Genomic DNA, 24,871 nt, shown 5'->3' on the forward strand with positions numbered 1-24,871 from the left:
GGGAAGAAACAATATAATAAATTTCATTGGAATATTTTGTATATCAAGCAGAGCAATGATGTGAAGTTTAAAAAAATTAAAGAATTCCTCACAAGAACATTTGTAAACACTTTTTACTGACAACCCAGTTTCACATAAATTGTCTCATTCGATCCAGTCATTCCCAGTAGTGTTCTGGTACAAACCAAAATCGTTTGTTAAATGATCCAATACGAGATAATTCTCATTAAAATTTCACAGAAAATTTCAAATTATCACATTAACTGATGACAGAATCTTATGATAGTTTGCATCTTATAAACAATAAAAGCCTTTTTATTAACTTTATTCCATTTTTCTGCTGAACTTCTGAATTTCTATACCAACATCAATGCATGCATGTCTCCCACAGCAAAATGAACACCCTGTAGGAGAACAGAGAGGGAGCAGCGGATAGAACAACACATTACATTCAGCCCCTGTGCTCAGAGCAAAACAGAATGGTGAAACTGATTATTCAGGCAAAACCACTTTCATCTGAAATGACCAAAAATTAAGGCAAGGCACATTTCTATGTTAATAGGTTTAAATCATTTTTAAAACACACAGTATTCCCCTCATCTAGTATGTTTGTGTGTGTGTGTCTTTTTTAAAGCAAACTGCTGACATTGCAATGGTGTTTACTGCAGCTCTAGTTGTCCTGTATCTAGAAAAAAGTCAAAGGTCACATACTCCAGATAACAGGTCTCTATCACAAATAGGAAAGGTCTTGTCCTGAAATAGCAAATGTCACGTTGGGTTGTTATTTTTAGAGAACAAAAGCGTAAGTTTTAAAATATGACTATAGTGCATTTATGGAATATATCAAAATGAGGAAATGACAGAAAAGAATAAACAGAGGATATTTTTGCCGCCCAGGTCATTCCTTTGGCATGCAGGGTTCTCCATACTGATATTTTATATTAAGCATCTCCCCATCAGTTAGAAAATACCGAATGGCTCCTGAGTACCTGAAGACATTCAGAAAGCCAAACTGTAGTAGGTTTTCATCATATTTGAAGAAATACTGACAGAAGCTAAAGAATTGTTTTCAAATATCATAATCTTCACATTCCCTGAGAGGTACTACAAAGAACACACAAACAGAAAAAGTTCTTTTTCTGCAAAATATGGACCAGCACAGAATGATTAAGCATGTGTGTTTGAACAAACTCTGGGGGGTAAAGCCTTCTCAAAGCAGCAATTACGGCAGGTGTAACAAATGCAACCTGTTTTCATTAGGACCTAAAGAAATATAAGGGGGGTAGGATCGAGGGTGGGAGGTGGGGATGGGTGGGGCAGGGGGCAGTAGTAGGAGGAAAATGGAGATAACTATACTTAAACAACAATAATTTTAAAAAAAGAAACTAAAAAACAAAAGAAAAACATTTACCCATATTTCCTTGCGTCAAACTTAAAAGAAACACTGAAAATATGATCTGATAATAGATAATAACAACAGGCAAGGGGGTTGGGGTGGGCATGTAAAGAATTAAGTACTCAGACGTCCATGCAACAATTAAGAAAGCTAAGTGTCGTCTGTAGTGAAAATACTTTTGATTGTGTATACCTACAAAGGGGAGTACTAAACTTTGCTTTCCAATTAAGTTGAAGACTAAACACATTTTTGTTCTTGCAAAGATCCATCTTCAAATTCCAAGTGAGAAGTTAGAAGACACCAGCAGGTCACTGAGATAGTGAATTTTGGCAATTTGATTTAAGCCTTCAATAGACATTACTTAGTGTCCACTCCTGATAGTCTTAGGAGTAAATTGGCATCTCGGGGTGGGGAAATCTGGAAACCGCCACAGTAAAACAGCTACAACTCAGGGTGAACACCATTCTTTCCTTAATTGATGAGAACTATTTACAACTTATTTCAGTTTCTTCTTCGTAATATTGAATCTAGTTCCAATCTTTTCATTTTTCTGGCTAAGCCTAATCTAGGAAAACTCTTAAAGAAACACAGTTCTTCCTGATAATATGATTCCTGTCTTCTAAATGGTAATGGAAGTTAATGAACTTTGGTAAGGAAAAAAATAGACAATACTAGAGACAATGTATACAATTTTACTGATTATATAAAAATAAAATTTAGGAAACAAAGCATACGCTTCTAATTTATAAGCCAACGAGTACTGTGATGAGGAAAATTTAGCAACTATTTCTTTTAAAATAAAAAAATATAAATAATTTTTCCAGGCTAAAATTATAGAACATCTATTATTACACATAACTCTGGCTCTTGCCCTGACTGGCGTGTCTCAGTGGATTGGGCAAATGGTGCAGCGAAGCAGAACGTTGCCAACTCAATTCCCAGTGGTGCCACATGCCTGGGTTGGGGATTCAGTCCCGTTGGGGCGCGTGCAAGAGGCAGCTGATCAATGTTTCTCTCTCACGTGGATGTTTCTTTCCCTGTCTTTCTCCCTCCCTTCTCCTCTCTCTAAAACTAAATAAATAAAACATTAAAAAAAAATAAAGAGACTCTTGACTCTCTAATCACCTGACAAGCAGTGACACAGACCCAAAACTACTTCTAGAGAACAGCCTTGGCTTACTGGAGGCTTAACCCTGTATTCAACTTAGATTCCTCAGTTTTCAGGAAAGAATGTCTTTCTTCCCAGATCACAGTTTAAAGTGTACATGTAGTAACACAAAATTAGGAATACTTCAAACCCATTGCTTATTAGTACTATTAATTGCTAAAATTTATTGAGCACTTACTTTTCACCAGGCACTCTGGTGATTGCTTCCACCCATCGCCCATTTTGCCCTCCAAATAACCTGTGGAGACAGTTCTCTTATGTTTCTCAATTCATCTTCCACTCATTAGTCTATCTGAATCTTCAGAGGCTAAAGAACATATATACACCTGACCATATATATCATGTCCTGTACCTCCCATGGGGTACTTACCCTAGGTAAGTGCCAATATTCTTTCTGAATACTTGTGTGTCAATCTTCACTGCTGCCTCAGGGGCCGCCAAGTTTTATATATTCAGAGTGTTACCTAAGTGCAGGAAAGTCCGAATATTTGTAGAATGATTGGTGCTTCCCATCTCTTTTCCTCTCAGGGTAGTTATCTGACTTTTAACTCAGTACATTTTCTGTACAACTATTTATTGCATAAAAATCCATATACGTAACAAAAATACTTTTTCCATTTTATAGGAATCTATGCTTTTATCAGTTTATGGGAAGGTTTATCAACTTCAAAGACCTCATTTAATTGTAAGACGACTGGGAATGACAGGAACTCAAGATATATGTTACAATACAAAAAATATTAAAATGCTGAAATAAATGCAAATAAATCTTTGGCCAAAAAGCACAATCCAAAGCTAAGGATCTGCTCTTACAAGAATTTATTGATATGAAGTTAAATATAAAATATAATAAGGTAATGAAGGCTTGTCTAAGTGAACTTTCACCTTTAAAACACAAAAATAACAACAACAAAAGGAAATTGCTAAAAGAAATAAATAAACAAACAATTATAAAGAGGAAGCCTTTGCCCTGGCTGGTGTGGCTCAGTAGACTGAGCACCAGCCTGTGAACCAAAGGGTTGTTGATTGGATTCCCAGTCAAGGCACATGACTGGGTTGTGGGCCAGTTTCCCAGTAGAGGGCGCATGAGAGGCAAGCACACATTGATGTTTCTCTCCCTCTCTTTCTCCCTCCCTTCCTCTCTCTGAAAAAAAATAAATAAAGTCTTTTTTAAAAAAGAGGAAGCTTTTTTGGAAAAGAAAGCTATGAACAATGAAAATATGGGATAAAACACTGATATGCAGTTTAACAAATAGGGAACTGGCCAGAGGCTAGAGAGGGGAATAAGAAGCAGTGAGCGGGACTCCAAATACAACACATCCGACCACAAGGCTGACAACACTAACGATAAATAAGAACAGGGGCCAGGGTTTTAGAAGGGACATTCTAGACAGAATATAATCAAAACAATGCTACACTCTTGACAGTTTCCTAATATCTGAAGATTTACTCTGCAGCAGAAAAGTGGAAAAGGCAGTGTTGTACTGAGGGCATGAAGCTTGAACATTTCTCTGTGGAAACTATTTGGGTGATTCAGAAGGCCGCAGCTGTGGGCCACGGGTGACTGGCAGCTTCATCATGACAACAAGTCCCTCATGCATCACACCTCGTGCAGAGGTTTTTGGCAGAACATCAAATCACCCAGGTGACTCAGCCCCACTACAGCCCAGATTTGGTGCCCTGCGACTTCTGGCCTTTCTGAAAACTGAAGTCACCTTTGAAAGGGAAGAGACATCAGACCCTCATTAAGATTCACGAAAATATGATGGAGCAGCTGATGGCAATTGGGAGAACTGTGTGAGGTCCCAAGGTGCCTACTTTGAAGGGGACTGACGTACCATTGTCCTATGTACAATGTTTCTTGTATCTTCTTCAATAAATGTCTCTAATTTTTCATATTACATGGCTGCATACCTTCTGGACAGACCTCATGTCAGATATGAAAACAGTTCCATGTTTCCATTCTTTACATATTACAGTACTGTCACAATAAGAGCCAAGCCTTACTTAATGGGGAGAGGTCAGAAGTATGGACGGCAAACTCAGGAATAAGAAACGTATGTCCACTCTTGTCACCACCATTTATTTAACATTGCCTTGGGAGTGTCATCCAATACAGTTAAGACAAAGCAGTAAGAGTCGTGAGAATCAGAAAAAAAGAGTCAGGATTATGTTTCATTGTAAATAAATGTCTCAAAAACCAAAAAAATCAATCAGAAAGCTAATATAAATAATAGAGATACCAGAAAAATAGTGAATCCATGAATTAAGATACAGAAAATAACTGCCTTCATACATATAAGCATACACTTAAAAGATATGTTTTGAAACCTAATATAGAACAAAAGACATGACTTATAATGGCAGCAAAAAAGATAACAAACTTAGAAATGTGAAAAACTTACACAAGTAAAACACTTAAACACCTTCCTAAAAGATCCAAAAATACACTTGAAAAATAGTAAGAAATAATGTATTCTCGGATATGAACACACAGTATCATAACAATGTCAATTCTCTTTAATTTAAAAATGTATATCAATCCCCATACACAATTACCAGGGAAACCAGATAATTTTATGGATGCAAGAATGGTGCCTGCATAGACAGACCGAAGAATCAGGAAAAAAAAGTTCTGAAACTAGGTCGAAATAGGCTTGAAATTCTATGAACTCCTGCACTTTTCTTTTTAATTTCATTAATCTAACCTGAATTTGAAATAAATAGGAATCACTGAAACACAGTGAATACATAAAATCCCTGACTTCATAAAGATACTTAAAGAGTAAAACAACAATAAGAAAAAAGAAGTACACTCCCTCCGCGACCACACATTAATTATCACTGAACATTTCAGGGAAACTCACTCTTTATTCTAGTAACGAACTACAGAAATGATCCCTGAAAGTATAGTCTTACACTCTTTATTCTAAAAGATAGCAATTCCTACTTCGCTGTATCAACTCTACTTTAGGGAAACCAGGTAGCCCTAGTAACTGAGAAAATGTTTTTCTTTAAAGAAGATATCCAAGTGATAAATACAGAGGAAGAAAAAAATAGAAAATAGAAATACTTTGTAAATCGTAACAAAATAACCAATTAAAGGAAAGGGAAAGGGATGAAACCAACAGCTGAAAATTCGACATACAACTTTAATGGAGAAAACACGGCTGCAGCCGAACCCAACGCAGTCAGACAGCACGTGCTTCCTGAAGCACTGCGATGAGCAGCAGACAGCCTGTGAAGCATCCCACCAAAAATACAAACTTGACCTCTGATAGAGTTTCACAAGCTCATTTCCATTTTATAGGAATGATGGAGATCAAGGACCAGGTTAAACAACAGAATGAAGAAAAAAGCATGACAACATTTTTAGTTCCCTCAACCAGTCAATGGTCTAGAAAAGCAAAAGTGAGGGGACAAGACTGGTCCTGACTAAAAAAGGGGTAGGAAAAACAAAAGTACACTTCAAGACTCTCAAGGTCATCAGATTAGTAATTAGGATATGCAAATTAAAACAACAATGAGATTCCATTCCATAACTTTTTGAATGGTTAAGTAGTAATTTTTTAAATACTGAAAAAAAAGCACTGGCAAAGATGTGGGGAAACTAGAATTCCCATATAGTGCTTTGAGAAACGCAAAACGGGCAGCCACACTAGGAAACGGTTTGCAGTCTTACATGACACTAAACAAACACTTACCCGGTGACCCATCATGTCTCAGGAAACACTACTGAATATTTACCAAAAAAAAAAAATAGAGATATATACATATACATTTGCAAAAACCTGTATGTGAATGTTTTTATCAAATTTACTCATAAACTCCCAAAACAATCCAGATGACAAAACATTCCAAGTGTCCATCAGGTTGACTGAATAAACGAATTGTGGCAACATCTACGTGATGGAATAATACTCAGCAATGAGAATGGAACAGGCTTCTGATATGGAAACAACAAGGCACATTTCAAATAAGTATGCTAAGCGAAAGAAGCTTGACTCAAAAGTCTGTATCCCACATGATTCCACTTATATGCTATTTTGAAAAAGGAAAATCCTAGTATAAGGATATAAAAAAGGATCACTTGTTGCAATCTTAGGGTAATGGGGAGAGAGTAAAATAAAAGGAGCATGAGAGAACTTCACTATGGCATTGGTTATGTAACTGTACATATTTACCAAATTCCATAGGACTGTACCCAAAAGAAGTAAAGTTTACTGAATGTAAACTATACCTTAATATACCTGACCTTAAAATAAGAGAGAAGAAAGGCCTAGGACATGTAAAAACAAATGTAGTATATGAAACTCGCTTGAATTCTGACTCAAAAAAATACCTGGAGAAGTATTTTAAAAGAATATTGAAAATTTAATTGCAGTCTGATTATTAGCTGCAACCAAGGAATTATTTTAATTTTGTTAGGTGAGATGACTCCCTGGTAATTATTTTAAGGCCCATATTCCTTATTCTTAAAAGATGCACATTGCCGCATGCTGGGGTGAAATGATAAGCTTTAGAGCATTCAGAAAAAAACTAACAGACAAAAAAAGGGATACATTTAAAAACTGGCAGTTTGTATAATTCTACCACATAGGTGATGAATATATGGTAGTTAATTAGTTTTAAAAAGAACCAGCTAGTTATATAAGCAATTCTATTTTGTATATGTTTGAAAATATTTACAATTAGAAATTAAAATTGTAAGAGCAAACCATTTTTGAACATTTATCCCACACCTGGCCATGTTTGACATACTTCCTATGTTAACACATTTAATGTTCACGACAAAGCTAACTAAGTATAATCACAATCTCCACTTCACACATGAGGAAACTGAGACACTCCAATTTTTAACAATTACCCAAAATTAAGTACCTAGTAACAGACAAGGAGGCTCAGCCGACATTCTTAACCACTGCTAAATCATAATAAAGGTTACAGAGTTTGCGTATGGTCTGTGTTATTTCTCTTAATTTGGTTATCACATTGATACATTCAACTATATATCTGCATATATATACACACAAATAGTAATTAGTAAATCTTTAGTAATTTCTCACTAAAGCAGAAATAGCATAGTGTCTGTAATTTTCTAGATAATAACAACAGACCTGTTTAGATTATAAAAGAAAAAAATGTGAAAGTTAATTACATATAATTTGGAAAAAGGTAATAAATCCATTTGAACTACTATGTGGTCTTTTGCTTCCCAGGAGAATGATTTAGCAAATGACAAAATTGATCCCTCCACTAAACGTGTCAATATGTTCTCCTACGTGGCAGAGGGGTCTCTGCAGATGTGGTTACAGGTCAGAGGCCGTGAATTAGGGAGCAATCCTGGATTACAGGGTGAGCCTGATCTAATCGCAGGTCCTCAAAAGGAGAGACTTTCCTGCTTGACCTCAGAAAGAGGTGTATGTCGTGACGGAAGAGCCAAGAATGCAATGTGAAAAGGACTCCCACCTGCCGGTTGTGGCTTCAACAATCCAGGAAAGGGGCCCTGAGCCAAGAATTGCAGTTGATTCTAAAAGCTGGGAGTGTCCTGCAGCCGCTAGCCAGCAAGAAAATACGGACAGAAAATACGGACAACTCTACAACCCCTGGCAAGTGAACGTGCACAACGACCCAAATGAGCAAGGGAATGGACTTTCCCCTAGAGCCTCTAGAAGGAATGCAACCCTGCCAGTACCTTGACTTTCGTCTGCTGGGACACATGTTGAACCTCTGCCCTGCATGAATTTAAGATTATATACTTGCACTGCTCACCCCACTAAGCGTGTTGTAGTCTCTTATAGCAATGACACAAAACTTTTACAAAGAATAACTGATTTTTTCATTTTAAATGGACCACCGTGCTGCCTATCGCAGCGTTTGATAATTCAACATCAGAATCTGAACTAAATCTCTGCTTCCTCAGTATGAATTTTCTGATATTCTTGCCTTGACTACATTCATCAAGCAAATGGTAGTACTGACAGCAGGTAACCAGACAGTGGATGGGGGGCCAATTTCACCACTTAACTTTTTCCAAACCTTTTCACCGACAATGAACAAAAAGATTCCATTTAAAAACCCGCATTAGTTAACAAATTATTTCTCTTTAAAAGTATCTAAAGGTATAGGTGACAGTGGTCAATTCCAAACTGTGATCACCATCAACTCCAAAGTACCACCAATCTGGGCTTACAAAATGTCATTTGACTGACAAAGACAAACACACAAAAAACTGCTGACTTAGCTGATCCTCATAAGTGTATGCCAAACAAAGGTATAGTTGCCACTAGCTTTCCTGAAACATTGAAAGTATTGTCAAATTCACTGCCCACTGAGATTCCCTTGAACAGATATGGAAGATATTTCACAGCTGCCCATGTTTAAACCCTCTGGCAACCTTACAAATCAGAGCGTCAGTCTCTAAATGCAAGCCCTCCCCGAGAGTAATAACAGCCAATAATTAAATTAGGTGTGTTTTCCTATCGTTAAAGTCACTGGGAAATTGCCAAAGTGGCTACATACAAGCCCTGTCATCGTGGTGGTGTTCTTCTCCCTCTAGAGGTGAGAAGGTGAAACTTTTCCATTCTGCCCGATGTTTGTCACACGCCCTCTAGTTACCACTCAATTCCACCTCCCTCTACTTTTGCAACACACATGTACTCAGTGACTCTTGGAGCCAGGCATAGTTCTGAATGCTGGGACCTGATAAACTCAATAATAAAATAAAGACATTGCATGACTGTCTAGTAAATGGTGAGAGAGGAATTGGTGAATTTCTGAAATTTCTCCAAATTTGACATCAAGAAGCAGATTCTAAAAACCATAGGTTTCCCATATCTAACCAGGAGATGGGGTTGCTGCAACAGGCATCTCTTGACCAAAGGCCCAGTTCAGAACTACTATCCTTTCTGGAAATAATGGTAAATACTATTGTAACATCTGAAAGCAAAGCATTTGCTAATACATTTTCAGCTTCCAATGTCAGATGACCCACAAGCTGGTGGCAACTTTGTTCAGAAGAAATATCCTTCCTCTATGCTGAAGAACAGCCAAAGATGTGGGGGTAAAACCATGTTGTCCTACCTTCATCCCAAACAAACAGGTCTCTATTGTAAAAGCCAAGGCATTACAAAATATTTTAATCTAAACAACAGGGGAAGTAGGAAGGAAATATTAACTGCCCCACTGGCAGAAGAGTCCAGACATGTGATTGGCCCTTTAAGCACTTTAAACACAAAATGAGAACTCAAAAAAAATAGTGAACTTCTGTGCTCATGAGGAAGACCCAGGGCCTCGCAACATACCAGGATGGCCACACAGGGGAGAGACCTTGGCCTGCTACCCAGTTACAAAACGGATAGGATGCTGAAAAGAAAATAAACATCAGGGCACATTTAAAATGCAGAAAAACCAAAGGAGAGGAAGCTATGCCCCCGATGGGAAGATTACATAGAACACTAACTATATAGATACTAAGGTTTAATGTAAATTGGCAGTTAAGATAAAACGTGCCGACTCCAAGACTGTCAACCAGACCAGGACAGAACACAGAGCCCGGGAACAGACCTGTGTGGTACGAAAGTCAACACCACGCACAGGTGCACGGTACGCGAGCTGGGAGAAGACAGGTTACAGATGCCACCAGGGCAACTGTTCATCTACACAGTAAAACATAGGTACACTCCTCCCTCACCCACACATGAAAACATATGCTAGCAGATGACAGATCTGAATATAAATTTAAAATGTTAAACTTAAAGAAGAAAATATAGGAGAATATTTTTCTGTATTGAAGATTAAAAAAGAATTCCTAAACGAGGTTCCCTCCCTTGAAAAAGAAACCCACAAAATTTAAGTTAAAACAACAATGAATTATCTATTCTAAGTGTTATTTTCAAGAGACCTCACTAAATAATAAAATGGTGGGTTATACACTAAAAGGAAATATTTAAATCTTATGTAACAGACAAAGGAGTATTATCTTGAACATATAATGAAACTCTATACATTAATAAAAAAGATAAATGGTCTAAAAGAAAAAAGCCCAGAATATCTAAACAGGAAATTTATAAAGCAAAGTAAGTAATGAAATATGTACTTCTAGTTACGGAGTACCGAGATATTGCTACAAAGTATTAGGGTATTTTTCAATCATTTACAATTTCCATTAGATAAAGGATGTCAAACTCATTTTCACCAGGGGCCACATCAGCCTCCTAGTTGCCTTCAAAGGGCCGAAATAATTTTAGGACTGTATAAATGTAACTACTCCTTAACTGTTAAGGGGTTAAAATTACATTCAAACCTTTTGAAGGCAACTGCGAGGTTGATGTGGCCCCAACAAATGGTGTCAAATTGGTGAAAACGAGTTTGACACCCCTGTCTTACATGCTGGGCTGTCTGCACCCACCATTCTACCTGAGGATTTCCACATGGTAGCTGTCCACCCACCATGATCCTCCAGTTTGAAGGCAGACAACGCTACCGTGCCTGGGCTTCGTTCAAATGATCTGTTCAAACATCTATCACTTACATTTATCAACTAAATCTACAACAAGTTATTACTTACATTAAAGTTTCAGATAAAAAGGGCATAATATCACCTTCCCAGTCGTAGTGACTGAATTAAATTTAGGTTCTCCTGTTTTCAGAAGAACAAATGTATTCAGCTTGCCATGACCACACGAAGCAAAACTGTCCCAAATACACAAACCAGCCCTATTGAATTGGTAACACCTGACAATACCATTACTTTTACATACCTGACCTAATTGGATTTCAAAATCATGGGGGAAATCCACTTTTTTTTAAAGCACTAAATTAATTTTAAAAAATAATTACAATACACAGATGATATATTATAGAACTGTGAACCTGAAACCTGTAATTTTATTAACCAAGGTCACCCCAATAGATTCAATAAGAAATAACTTTGCTGTAAATAAATACATTAATTAGATTAAATAATTTTGGGGGTATCTATAATAAATGGTGTAGAATTGGATGAAGTTAATTCTCTCCTTAATCAAAATTTTATGTTACTTTATTTTTTGTAACTTCTTCAAGCCTCAAATAATTTGTAATAGACTTCCTCCACCTTGCAAGAACAAATGTCCTTTATTTTCCCGTGTCTCATGTCATTGCCGAATGACCTAACATAATATTTCTGAATGAAAACTATATCTTTATCTGATATTGATCAATGTTTTTATAAAACATGGCTAAAATATTTATGTATTTTTAAATTCCTAAATATACTTTGATGTAATTAAATATCTTTAATGTAACACGGGAAATGGAAAATTTTATCTGAAAAATATAAATTAAATTAAATTAAATATGTATCATTTCTTCAAAGAACAAAGAAAGTATTAAACATTCTGTAACTACTTGGAAGTGGCAAGCAATAATGCTACAATGAAGTCCAATTATCAGGACTTCTGGGTGCCCATAATATCTCCATACAAGCTAAAACACATGCCTTAAGCAAGTGGACTATGGCTTTCACGTGAACATTTTAAGTTGAGCTGCACTAAGCTCAAAGAGGAAAACAATGAATTCAAACAAGCTGTCAGAAAGCTGAAAATGTAAAACCTACAAGAAGAACACAGCTGCCAACTTGCACATTCACATTTTCAGTAACTTAAGTAAAATGAGTTCAAGTTAAAGTAGAAGTTATGCTTTCATGGTTTTTAGTAGGCATTTCTTTCCTAAATGATGCATTAAAAAGTAACAGAAAACAAGGATATCTATCTTTGACCTTCTTCATTTGTGAATGAAATACTATAATTTATTTTAATAGCAACTTAAAATGCCTAAGGCTTTTTATTTAAACTCCATAAACTACTGACCTATATATTTTACAACAGGCTCAATGCCCAGTGAGGCTGTAGGTTTTAGTAAATGAGAAAAGCAAATACCAAAAATGAATTAAGTCATCTATCCATGAGCATGCACCCCCCATAAATTTAATTTCAGATATACTAATACCTGGTCATTCTGTTCTGGACTCTACATGGAGTCAAACTAAGGAAGAATGTACACCCTTTTGAATAATATATAAATTAATGTGACTACTTTTTTTAAATTGAGGTATAAGTAACAAAAAGTATATTTAGTGTATTGAGTTTTCAAAACTGTATACTGATGTAACCACCACCCCCCAAAAAATATAAAAACTAAAGTAAGTGTCCATTCCCTATGACGTCCACTTTATTCCTTTCTAATAAATGTTCTTCTTTCTCCAGGGTACATATGGCTGAACTTTTTAACATAGCAAATAGAATTAGACATCGAAATATCCTCATTGGCAGTTTATTACATTGAAATTGCCACTACTAACAAATTTTAATGTTATTTGGAAATGTTTTCAGAGACTGAATGGTGACAAATTTTCACATTTTAAGTGTTTGATTAATGATAAAAGGTCCAAAGTCATTCATAAGTAAGTCTTTTCAGAAAAGGGTAATTACAGAGAAGAATAAGGAGGTGACACGGCCAAGCACTGGGCTAACCACTTTACAGTAATGTTCTCCCATGCTGTTCACAGCAATCCTGGAAAATAGTTATGGTAATCTTTATTTTGGAAATGGAGAAATTAAGATGTAATAAATTTAAGTACTTTGGCCAGAATTTCCTATTTGTAGAGCCAGGATTCTAGTCCAGATCTTTTACTCCAAAACAGATGCTCTTGTCCTACATTCCAAGCAGACTTCACAGAGGTTAATAATTTTGGAGTAAAAAATAAAGCATCGGGACTTCCTGTCTCTCTCCGCTACCGATACACTGACTCAGCTGTGCAGTCATGGGAGGTGAAGCCAAGCAGTAGCAGAAGTCCAAGGAGATGGATAAACATTTGTCCTGGGAAGAGGGGGACCTACCTGATGCAGGTTGTAAAAATCCTGCTGCTGGGCACAGGCCAGACAGGCAAGTGCACCTTCCTGAACCCAATGTGGATCGCCTGTGAGGAGTTCCACCCCACTACAAGGTGATCAAAGATATAAAGGTACTGGTAGATTTCAAAAGAAGCTTCATATTCTTGAGGGAGTGCATCGGACACCCAATCATTCATGGCACCTCAGGGAATGGTGAAAATGTCAGCTTTTCGGATTTGGTTTTCAGTATCTTTCTTCTACAAGAGCCTATGGGCAGATAGAGGCATACAGAATCCCTAGGGACAGCATGGATACTTTCAGCTTGGTGAATCCGCAAAAAACAATTCCTTGATCAAAGGGAAGTGTGGAGAGCCAGGTTACATTCCGTAACAGTAAGATATTCTCCTTTCCAGAAGACCTACCAAGATATTCATAAGTACAGCTTTGAAACGTAGTACGTCCCTTTCCAAATGCCTGATGCAAGTGGTCAAAGACCAAAAAGCAAACATTGGTTTGAATGCTCCCTTCCACACCATGGCATCAATGACTCCTTGTTTCCCAAAGTGAATTTCAGCAGAAAGCTTACAAAAGATAGACTGACCTGTTGCCTTACAGAAACTATGAGCACTTTTAAAGTTACCCTCAACAACCAGGTTGTCATTGCTGTCTCCATAATTCTCTTTCTAGGCAAGACAAACTAGCTTGAGGAGAAAGTGCAAATGGTGAGAATCAAGGATTATTTCTTAGAATTTGATGGAGATCCACACAGCTTAAGAGATATCCAAAAATTCCAAAGATACCCCAAATTGTAACAAATGCTGCACCAGCAGCAGAAGCACTTACAACACCAAGTCGCACTACTATCGACATGGAAAACACATGCCTTGTTTTCTGTGATACGAAGGATACTGTTCCTCATGACAAAGTTAAACATCTTATGCTATAGTTATACACATCTTTTTGCATTTTAATATTTTTGTTTTAATAGTTTTCTACATGTTTCATTTCACAAAATAGAAGTTTAAAACAGGAATTGGAAAAATCTTAATTCTACAGTTAGCTTCATAAAAATCTTTGTTCCCTGTCTACAGACGTTGGTGTGTGGCTGAAACATGCTGAAAAATACGCCACCAATATCTGCCCAAGTTCATGCTTTGATCTATTTCACTGTGGCTACAATTTGAGGCAAGTTGTAATTTCCAGGCATACCTCAGACTGTGTATATTTCAGGCTTTAAATTCCTCCACTTTTCGAACTGAATGTTCTATTGGTGCCAACTACTGATGTTCTTAAATACATGTACATCTGAGGTTAAGGACGAGTAAAATAAGCAAGGTATGTATCTCTTGCCTGCTCTACACATAGCAGCAACAAAAACACCACCTATCTTTATTGTGGCCTTCAACTTTTAAAGGGATATTGGAAAGAAGTTTGACAGGAAAAAACACCCCACAGTTTTGCACAGATTTAGCCTTCATGTTTTTAAACTGTTTGTATATCTAATAATCATTTTGTTTTCAAATTCGGTAGTGTCCAGAGTTAATTTTCTTAGAGTTTTAAAGCTTATATTAAGGTTTTCTGGTCTGATGCTAATGAACAGTTTGCAGGTGGCACAGAGGAGCTAAAGGCAAACAAACACCATATATACTGTTTTGATCAAAAGGAAAGAGTAAAACATAATTTGCCTTTTTCACATTTAATTATCATGTACTTAATGTGCCATATGCGAAACATTCTGGCCATAACAGCAACTAAAAACTGTAAGCAACTGCATAATTGAACTGTCTAAATAAATATATCCTTTCCGTATACTTTCTTTTAATTAATAAGATGTCACCCTATTTTAATGAATCTACTTTTCTTAGCACTGGAGACTTTTACAGTGGAAGGGATATAAGGTGGTATATACTAACCTTTCATTTCTTTTTATGAGGAAACTAATGAAGAGGACAGGAATGAGTTAAAACTGGACATAAAACCCAGTCTCTTTATTCCAAGGCTGGGCTCCTCCACGTCCATAGTTTTTGAATATCCTTAGTCTCAAAGCTTTTCTAAAAAGTAATCAAATGTAGAAGCTTGATGTCAAAACAGATCAAAGCAGTGATGTTCAGGCTGAAGCTGCTGGGAACACAAGTCCCAGTGTGCTCACTCTCCCTCTCCCAACACATTTTCAGGAATCCCTTAGGTTTGGTGGAATGCATTTGAAACCCATCTGCTCTACACCATATTCTCTCAAAATAAATCTGGAAGAAAGTCAAGTTTAAAAATGTAAAAAATTAAACATCAATACAAAAGACAAATCACAGTTTAAAATGACAATACGAGAAGCGTCCCAAGTTCGCCCATGATGAAGCACCAGATGAATGCGGAGTTCAGAGCTCTGGCAGTGGTCTGGAGTGAGGGACCGAAGGGAAGGACTGACTGGGTCTTAAAATTTACAAACAGCTCGGACAAGGGGTCAATATCTATAAAGAACGCATACAACTCAACAGCAACAACAACAAGATCAATCTAATTAATACATGGGCAGAGGACCTGAACACACTTCTCCCTAAAGGACATACAAATAGCCAACAGATATATGGAAAGATCAACTTCACCAGCTGTTAGACAAATGAAAACCAAAGCTACAATGAGGTACTACCTCACACTTGTTAGAATTAACAAGACAAAAATAAGTATTGGAGAGTCTGTGGATAAAAGGAAACACTCATTCACTGCAGGTGGTATAATGGAGGAGGAGCCCCGGTGGGAAATAGGGTGGGGTTGAAAAGCACCAAAAAGACTGGGCATGCGTGTGCCTCCCCAGCAGCTGGGACAATGCACCCATGACTCAGCAGAAAAGAAGCCCTAAGGGCTGACATTTGGGGCTAGGGAGGTGATTAGATGGGACATACCCTCCCGTCTACTTCTGTAGCGGGTGGGGGTGGGAGGAAGGATAATGAGGGCCGTTTTTAATAGTAGAGCACGTGGAAAACGTGTGCTTTTGGTCTGGTTGGTCTGCAGCTGGAGCTCAGGCTCTCGAACTGGCGGGCATTGGGGGAACTGCATCATCTGGGAGCATTCCCCATACTCCTACCCACAGGCTCCGAGAAACGCTGCAGACTAGGCTGCTAAGAGGGGAGGGAAGAGGAGGAGGCTTGCGGGGCAGGGGGTCTGGTCCCCAGAAAGGGTGTAGACAAGCAGCAAGCCCCTCCTCAGAGCAGGAAACCATCAGTGGCAGCCACCTGCTCGCATCGCATGCTCTTTCAGCGGTGGGCCCCATCAGAGGCAGCCACCCAACCACAACTTACACACTCCTCTAGCAGGAGGCCCCATCAGTGGTGGACCCCTGCCCACAGCCCCATGCTCCTCTGTGGGAGCCCCACCAGTGGCAGCCACTGGCCCACGGCCCATGCACTCCTCCGGGGCAAGCTCTGTTAGCGTCAGCCACCCACATGCCCCCAGACGGGGCTGGTCAGTGGCAGGCCCACGCCCTTTCTCCGCAGGTCAGCGGCCCACTGACCTGAAGCTGCCCTGACAATGGCAATTCCCGCCATCACTACTGCTCCACCCACTCCAGCCCAGGCAGGGCCTCAGACCCACCACACTAACACGTGGGATGGGGTTCAGCAGACCCCCAGAGGGCAGTGGCCGGAGGGAGAGGACAGCACACTGCAGATAGGACGCCTGGATGTCCAGACTCCGAAGGATGAAAAGGACAGGACTTTGGGCGGGAAGACAGGTTCCTGGTGCAACCTTGAACTGAGCTGGCAGAGGGTGGCAGGGTGATTTTCTTTGAGGCTTTTCAAAGGGAACAGCTTTTAAAGCAAAAATCTGCTGTTATTTCAAGCTGTATATAACTTTAAAGGATTACTTTTCATTTCCACCAGACTCATCTCCAGAGTGTTTGCTTATGGGAGGTGAGTGGTAGGACCCCACTGGCTGTTCTGGAACAGAATGAGGCTGTTGGTAACAGTTCGAATGAAAACTGATGTAGCCACTATGGAAAACAGTAGGAAGGTTCCTCAAAAACTTAAGAATTGAGTCACCATATGACCCAGCAACCCCACTTCTGGGTATCTACCCCCCAAAACTGAAAACATTTATTCGCAAAGACACACGCATCCCTGTGCTCACTGAAGCATCATTCACGGCGGCCAAGACTTGGAGACAACCAGAGTGTCCTTCGACAGATGGCTGGGTAAAGATGTGGTGCACATGCGCAACGGGGTGCCACTCAGCCACGCTACACCGCCACTGTGGCAACACGGGTGGATCGGGAGAATATCATGCGAAGCCAGGTAAGTCAGATGCAGAAAGTTAAGAACTACATGAGTTCACTCACATGTGGGATATAAAACTAAAAGCGGCAGATGAACAAACAAGATAAACTCAGAGACAACAGTATGGTGGTTACCAGAGGAAAGGGGGATGGGAGGGTTAGTAAAGTGTAAAGGGGGTCAAATACATGGTGATGGAAGGAGATTTGACTCTGGGTGGTAAACACACAATGCAATAAATAAATAAATATATATGTGTGTGTGTGTGTGTGTATACATACACACACACAGTGTATCAAAATAATACACTTGAAACCTATATAATTTAATTAACCAATGCCAACCCAATAATTGTTTTTTTTTAAAACCATGGGTTAGTAGTGAAGGAGGGAGAGGCAAGGGAAAGCGCATTAGCCACAGCACTGTAACAAAAAAAAATTTAATTTCAGTATAACTGAGTAGACCAACAAAGCTCAAAGGGCGCAGTGGGGAAGCTGGAAGTGGTGAAGTTAAACAGAAATATATGTTGGGACCAGGTTATTTCAAGTTAATGAGTTCCAACTTTATCCTGCAGGCTACAGGGAATTACTGAAGGTTTCTGAGCCAGGTAGCATTATGGGAAAAGTAAAGCGTTTTAGGAATTTTATTCAGACAGAGGTGTAAAGATATTCTAGGAAAGAAAGACAAGAGGAGAAAGACCAGGCTATTCATAGACATCCAGGCATGATAATGATCAAAACCAGGTTAAAAGATGAAAGGACAAAAGGAAAGAGAGAGAGAAAAATATCAGGAGGGAAAATACGAAAGGCCTTAGAAAGCTACCTGTCATTCCATGTATTGGAAACACAGTCTGGACAGTCTTCACACAATGATTCGTATCTCAGATGGTAACTGAACTATATGACCTCTAAGGTTCCTTTTTTGCTCTGAAATTAAAATTCTGTGTGACAGACTGAATATATTAATAAGGGTGAGATGGGGGAGCTAAAGACAATTAAAAGTTTAAAGCTGGCTTGATTATAAGAATGACATATAATTTCCAAAGTGAAACCTCTGTTATTGACCATGACAAAACAAAATAAAAAGCAGACCCAGGTCCTTTTAAAATGTTGAGAAATTTAATCCAAAAAATCAAGTAGCATATGATGATGCATAATCCTCCAGAGTTGAGTGCTTCTAATGATTTATGACCCACATCTTCCCATGCTATACATCAAAGGAGATAACTCAGAAGAGCGAGAACTGGGTTGTTATCAGTGCCAATATAGGATAGTGCAAAGTCTTTTTACACTTGGCCCTTTAAACCAGGCACACAGAGACACTCAACAGTAGGTAAGTTACCTCTGAGCATGAATGAGAATAGCACTTTATGGTTTGGAGCTTGCATATATATATTTTTATTAGTTCATTGGCCTCTGAGGGCAGCATTAGAGTTCCATTTTCTTTGTAACTCGGCATAGCACTTAATATACATATTCTATGCAAAAGAAAAGAGTTGACTAGTTCACGTTCAATTTCGGTCCACTATTATCTCTAGATCTCTTTTCACTGATTAACATATAGTGAGTTGCTGTCATTTTACATATTTATTACTAATTAGTATTCTAAAGTGTGCTTCCATGAACATGCTCCCAATGAAATTTACTGCCAAAACTTCTTGCTTTTTCAATGTATAAAAGTGGTCTGAATTCCACATCTAGCCTGAAGTATTTCCAGTATGATCTACAAATATCCTCCTACTCTTCTATGCCGACAGGTGACAAATCAGCAAGTTTCATCCAGGCTCTTAATCATGCAAAACAGATGATATAATTTTAAACAGCAATTATTTATAAGAAAATCTTTTTCATGCTTGCAAAGGCTCCAATGAGGCTACTTCATCACATGTCCCAGAAATGTATTAAGGAAAAATTATTTCTGGGCACCTGCTAAACACCTGGGATTGTCATACAAAGACTTTGCCCAAAGGATACTTAAAAGATATTATTAGTATCTTGTCAGAAGGAAAACGGACTGCTAGGGGAATAAAACACATACTGAATCGATCCACTGAAGACAGTGACGGAGCTATGCTCCTGAAGACCCCTCAAGAAATAACAGGTTAGGATAGACAACTATACGCTCCACCTCATTTCCACATCCATCTGCCGTAACTTGAAACGAAGATAGCAAGAGTTCTTACATGATTCTAGATCTTTAAAATGTTCTGAAGAATAAAATATCCAGAATACTCATGAATGTTAAAGTAAACCTACCATTCTTTAGATTTCAGGAGCAAATGATAACTGTGAAAACCCTGAAGTTCTGTCCTTCGTTATAAATAACAATATCATTAACATAATTGAATATAAATTTACTATCACATGGAAGTCCTGGTTTAACATTTTTATGAGTCAAGATATAGAATGAAATCTCTAAGATTCATAAGGAATTGCTGTTATAATGTGAAGATGATACATAATGATTTCCATTTACTGTGTTGAGAAGGACATTATTGCAACTTAACCGGCATTATAAACATGGTCACACTGTAGTCCACCTGTGATCATCTAGAAAGTAGTAAAATGTGTTTTTAAAACTTATGGCCTATGTAGTCCCACAATAAATATCAATATATTCAAATATGAAAGAGCTTGGCATGAGAAGTAGTTATAATATTTGATTTTTGTAGTAATAGATTTAAAAAGAAGTCTCGGTGTATGTCTGTTGCTGAACCCTAACTGATCCTGAATCTAAATTTGCCAAAGGAGGTGTGACATAGGGCAATGCAGTTTCCAGCACAGCCCCAACCATTAAGTGGCTTTACTGACTATACTGTGGCAAGCGTATCAAGTTCTCCTCAGTTCCTGGATGGCTTCAGGTTGTAAGACCCAACAGGTTCCTAGAAGGGCATTTGAGGTGGCACACCAAAAATGAGGTGAAAGATAAACCAGAGAAGAACAAAAGAAATGCACTTGGAACCCCTTCATGAATATTTCAGCGCTTCTCTTCAGTGCTTCTCAAGACAATAAAATTCACATTCTTTCACATGCCCTGCTATCAGGATCTGACTCCTCTCTGCACATGCGTTCTCCTACCTTTCCTCAAGTCCCAGTGCATTCACCTACTAAACCATTTCCCCCACATTCACATGCAGCCACACCCCATGACTCTCCTGGCAGACCCCTGCTCATTCCTCCTCAACCTCTTTCTGAGAGTACAGCAATTCCCATAAGGGCTCCCATAATGCACTGTGCATAAACCTGCCACCAGAGCTAACACAACTGTGGCAATATCTTACTGTCTGCCTTCTCCTCGAGGTGCTAAAATAAGCAATAATTTTGCTTCCTATATATTTCCCAAGACACAGTAAGTGGTTATTTTTTAAATGAATGATTAAATGAATGAATGCATTTTTAGCATAAAATCAGAAATGTCAGTATGTCATACTTAAATATAAAATGGGTTCAACATTTACTCAATATATGAAACAAGTATTTATGTAGCACTTATGATGTGCTAGACATCGTATTAAGTGAGAAATAAACACAAAGACCGCAATAGGAAGACGGCTATGAAGACATTTACAATTTATAACATACAATAAGAATTTACCAAACTACTATATGTAAATGGAATGTTATAACACGTGTTATACAATGTCTGAAAAGAAAGAAGAGCTGGTATATTCTCTGAGGTCAGGTGTATAATGCTACCTTCTGCCCCACCAAGTCTGCAGGCATCTTCTCAGAATAGACTTCTCTGGCTCAGAGACTATTTTCAGGAACTATCCCTGTCAACTGAAAACCAACTCCTCTGTCCCAGTGAGAGACTCCCGTTTGCTCTGCCCCTCAAGGCCTAACCATTCCTGCTGGAAGAGTCGTTGCCTGAGTTGGCCTTCTTCCTAGAATGCTGCATTGTGGGACACATCCTTTCACCCCGCCTTCCATGGCCTTCCAAGAAGGACCAGCCGCAGGCCTTAGGGATTCCTCCAACCCCTCCGCCTCTACGTGACTGGGAAGGGGGATCATCAAACTGGAATAAGGAGGAGGGGTTAACTTTCTGACTGGGGTGACAGGTGAAGGCTGCGAAGGCACAACAACATTGAGTTGGCCCTTACCTGTTGGGGCACATGGAAACGATAAGGGGGTGGTAGTTGAGGAAGAGATGCCTTCCTTCTTGAGCAGAAGCATAAAATGTGAAACTGAAAGACTGGCTCAGGGCAAGGAGAACAGCCTGCTCTAGTCACACTCCGGCGTACATCCAGTAAGTGTGAAAAATATTATAGAATACCCAGAAGTGCCAGAGTAAGGCTTATAAAAATAACAAGGAAAATCCCATCTTTTAGAGAAAGGAAGAAATACCTTTGGTAAAGGGAATGGGTTACAAATGATAAGTTAAAAAAAAAAGTGGTAGGACTTCATGAAACTGGCCTCGTGGAATCGCAAAGGCATTTAAGTAGTGAAATGATTTTCCTTTTCCAACTGAGTTTTCTTGTCTACAAAAAGAATAATTTTCTTCCTCGCTTTTAGTTTAAAAAGCATCTACTTTATTGAATTTGTTATGTCTTTTCTATATATTTATCCAAATGTGTATTTGTTGGGTCTAATATCTTCTTTTCATTGAAATTCTCATCACTGTTGAGCATTTGACATTTTATCACATGTTTCATTGATTAGAGCAAATCATAAAGATGCTATTTCAGTTTTTAACATGTAATTTTTGTAAGAACTTTAAGTACAAAAGGAATTCTAATGACAGGAAGTTAAAGTAGGATTCAATTTCCAAATACAATGTAACTTAAATTTCATCACAATGGGCAGGTATGAATTATACAGAGTATCAAACTAGAAGAGAAGAAAATAATACTAGGATTGGATTTCCATTTTTCCTACAGTTTCTCCAGTTACATTTCCTCACTATTTCATGCAAAATACTCTATTTTCTTTCATCCAAATGATCATAACTGTACCATACGACTCTCTGGCTCTCTGTGCCAGTCCACATCAAGAAAGGAAAACAAAAGAAATCATTTAAGTGTGTCAGCATTTCATCTTTTGGATCTCTTCATGTCAAGATACAATTTCAATATGTGGCAGATTTGACTTCCCTGAAAATAAAAACGGAGAATAACTTCGGTTAGCAACATTATGAAAATTTCCATTTTTTTTCCTTAATGGAATTATTCTTCATATGAAAGAATATGTTTTTCCTGTGGATAACATATTTGGAGCTGAATAAAGAAAAGATGGTCCTTCATTTATCTTTTATTTTCTGCAACGTGAGAACGGTCTTTCTTTGCAATTCCAAATTTAAAAAAATAGAAATGGTCAGAAGACGAAACCTATATTGGGTTATCTATCAGGCACTAGCTGTGACGAGGGTTTTTAATATGTTGAGAGCCGGTGGCTAGCACTAACTGTGACTGTTTGACGGCCACACTCACACAATAGAGCCCTGATAAATGCTGCTTTCCTCAAAGTCTAACAGAGCTTCCCTTCTCCTGCCTTCCTAAGTACCTATCGCCTTACGCTGTGGGCTACAAACTTCCAAAAATGCTCTTCTCATGGCACTCCCGTAGCCTGGTTCCCTACCTACCTCTCTGGCTGTTCCTCATCTTGTCTTCTTGGGCTCTATTTCATCTGCTTATTCCATAAATGTCAGAAATCTCCAGGGCCCTACCCTCAGTCCTCTAGTCTTCTTTATATTTTTTTCTGAAAATCTCCTTCCACAGCCATCTCTGTATGCTTTGATAAATCCTGTTATTTCCAGCACAGATCTCTCCCCTGAGCTCTAGATTCTTATCTCCAATAACCTACTGGATATTTCTTCTTGACAACCTCCAGGCACTTCACATTTGTTGTGTTTTCTAAAAAAAAAAAAAGAAAAGAAAAATGTTTTTTTCCTCATGCATGACTCCACCAGCTGACTGCTACTTTCACACTCATCACATATCAATAAAGCACCAACTCCCATGATTCTGCCACCTGTATATCACTTAAACTCCTCCATGACTTTCCAATACCACCAACATCTGAAGTCAGGCCATCATCTTCTCTTTCTGTATCAGCTTTCTAGGTCCTCTCCCTGACTCCAGACATGCTCCCACCAGCAGGCCATCAAGATCCTTGTCCAAACTCTACCTGTATTTCATTATTTTTTAAGATTTTATTTATTTACTTTTAGAAAGAGGAGAAGGGAATGAGAAAATGAGGGAGAGAAACATCAGTGTGTGGTTGCCTCTCATGTGCCCCCTACTGGGGACCTGGTCCACAACCCAGGCATGTGCCCCAACTGGGAATTGAACAGGTGACCCTTTGGTTCACAGGCCAACACTCAATCCACTGAGCCATACCAGCCAGGGCTCTACCTGTATTTTAAACATGTAAATTTTATCAAATAATCCCCCACTTAAATCCTTGCTGCCCCCCACTGCTCACAAGATAAATGTTAGTCACATTTCTGTATGGTCTGCTGGGTTCTTTATGATCACTACAAGCCCCTGATCTTATGGAGTCTACTGTTTTTTGGGGGAGAGGCAGAAAGTAAACAAAAAAATAAGTAAATAAAATAGTGCTTGATTTAAACAGCTCAACTGAAATAAATACTTCAAGAGACAGAGAGACCTATTAGCTGTAAACATCACTAGTATAATATTTGGACTCCTGAGTAAAAGAGAAAAATAATTCAGGATACATCCAAGGATCAGAGAAGTATTGCCAGTGTATTCTTTATACTCTTTCTACTCTTTGCCCCACATATTAAGCCAACTCTAGGCACACCTGAGAAAAAGCATGAGCTCATCATTTAAAACAATGGTGTAATAAGAGGTGTTATAGAATAGACTACTGTGGTGAGGTACGAATTAATTTCACTTTTGTCCCGTGAAAATCAATGCGGATATGTATGCATGGCTTACAGAGTAGGATTTCCAAAATAAGCTAAGAATGGGTGAGTTCTTCCTTTTAAAAAGAAAACCCAGTCATCTTCACCTCTCCTAGCCAAAGATATTCTGTTTGTCTCTTAAGGCACCTCTATTAAAATGTGTCAGTGAGTAGTGACAATTGTCAATTCAGCTTTTGGAGATGGTCATCCACTAGCATACATGTTATGGAATTATAATATTCCATATGGAATAGCATACACATGTTAATGTTATGGAATATTAAGAAACACAGAGTTAGAACCTGAG

At 38.4% G+C, this 24,871-nt stretch overlaps 1 protein-coding gene and 1 pseudogene across 3 annotated transcripts in view; both read right to left on the reverse strand.

Moving 5' to 3' along the window:
- CTNNA2 (catenin alpha 2) overlaps positions 1-24,871 on the reverse strand; it is a 1,072,448-nt gene that overhangs the window by 1,005,184 nt on the left and 42,393 nt on the right. The window lies entirely within an intron of this gene.
- LOC112303138 (small nucleolar RNA U3) lies at positions 5,385-5,481 on the reverse strand (annotated as a pseudogene).

Source organism: Desmodus rotundus, chromosome 5 (genome assembly GCF_022682495.2).
Source record: "Desmodus rotundus isolate HL8 chromosome 5, HLdesRot8A.1, whole genome shotgun sequence".
Taxonomy (NCBI): domain Eukaryota; kingdom Metazoa; phylum Chordata; class Mammalia; order Chiroptera; family Phyllostomidae; genus Desmodus; species Desmodus rotundus.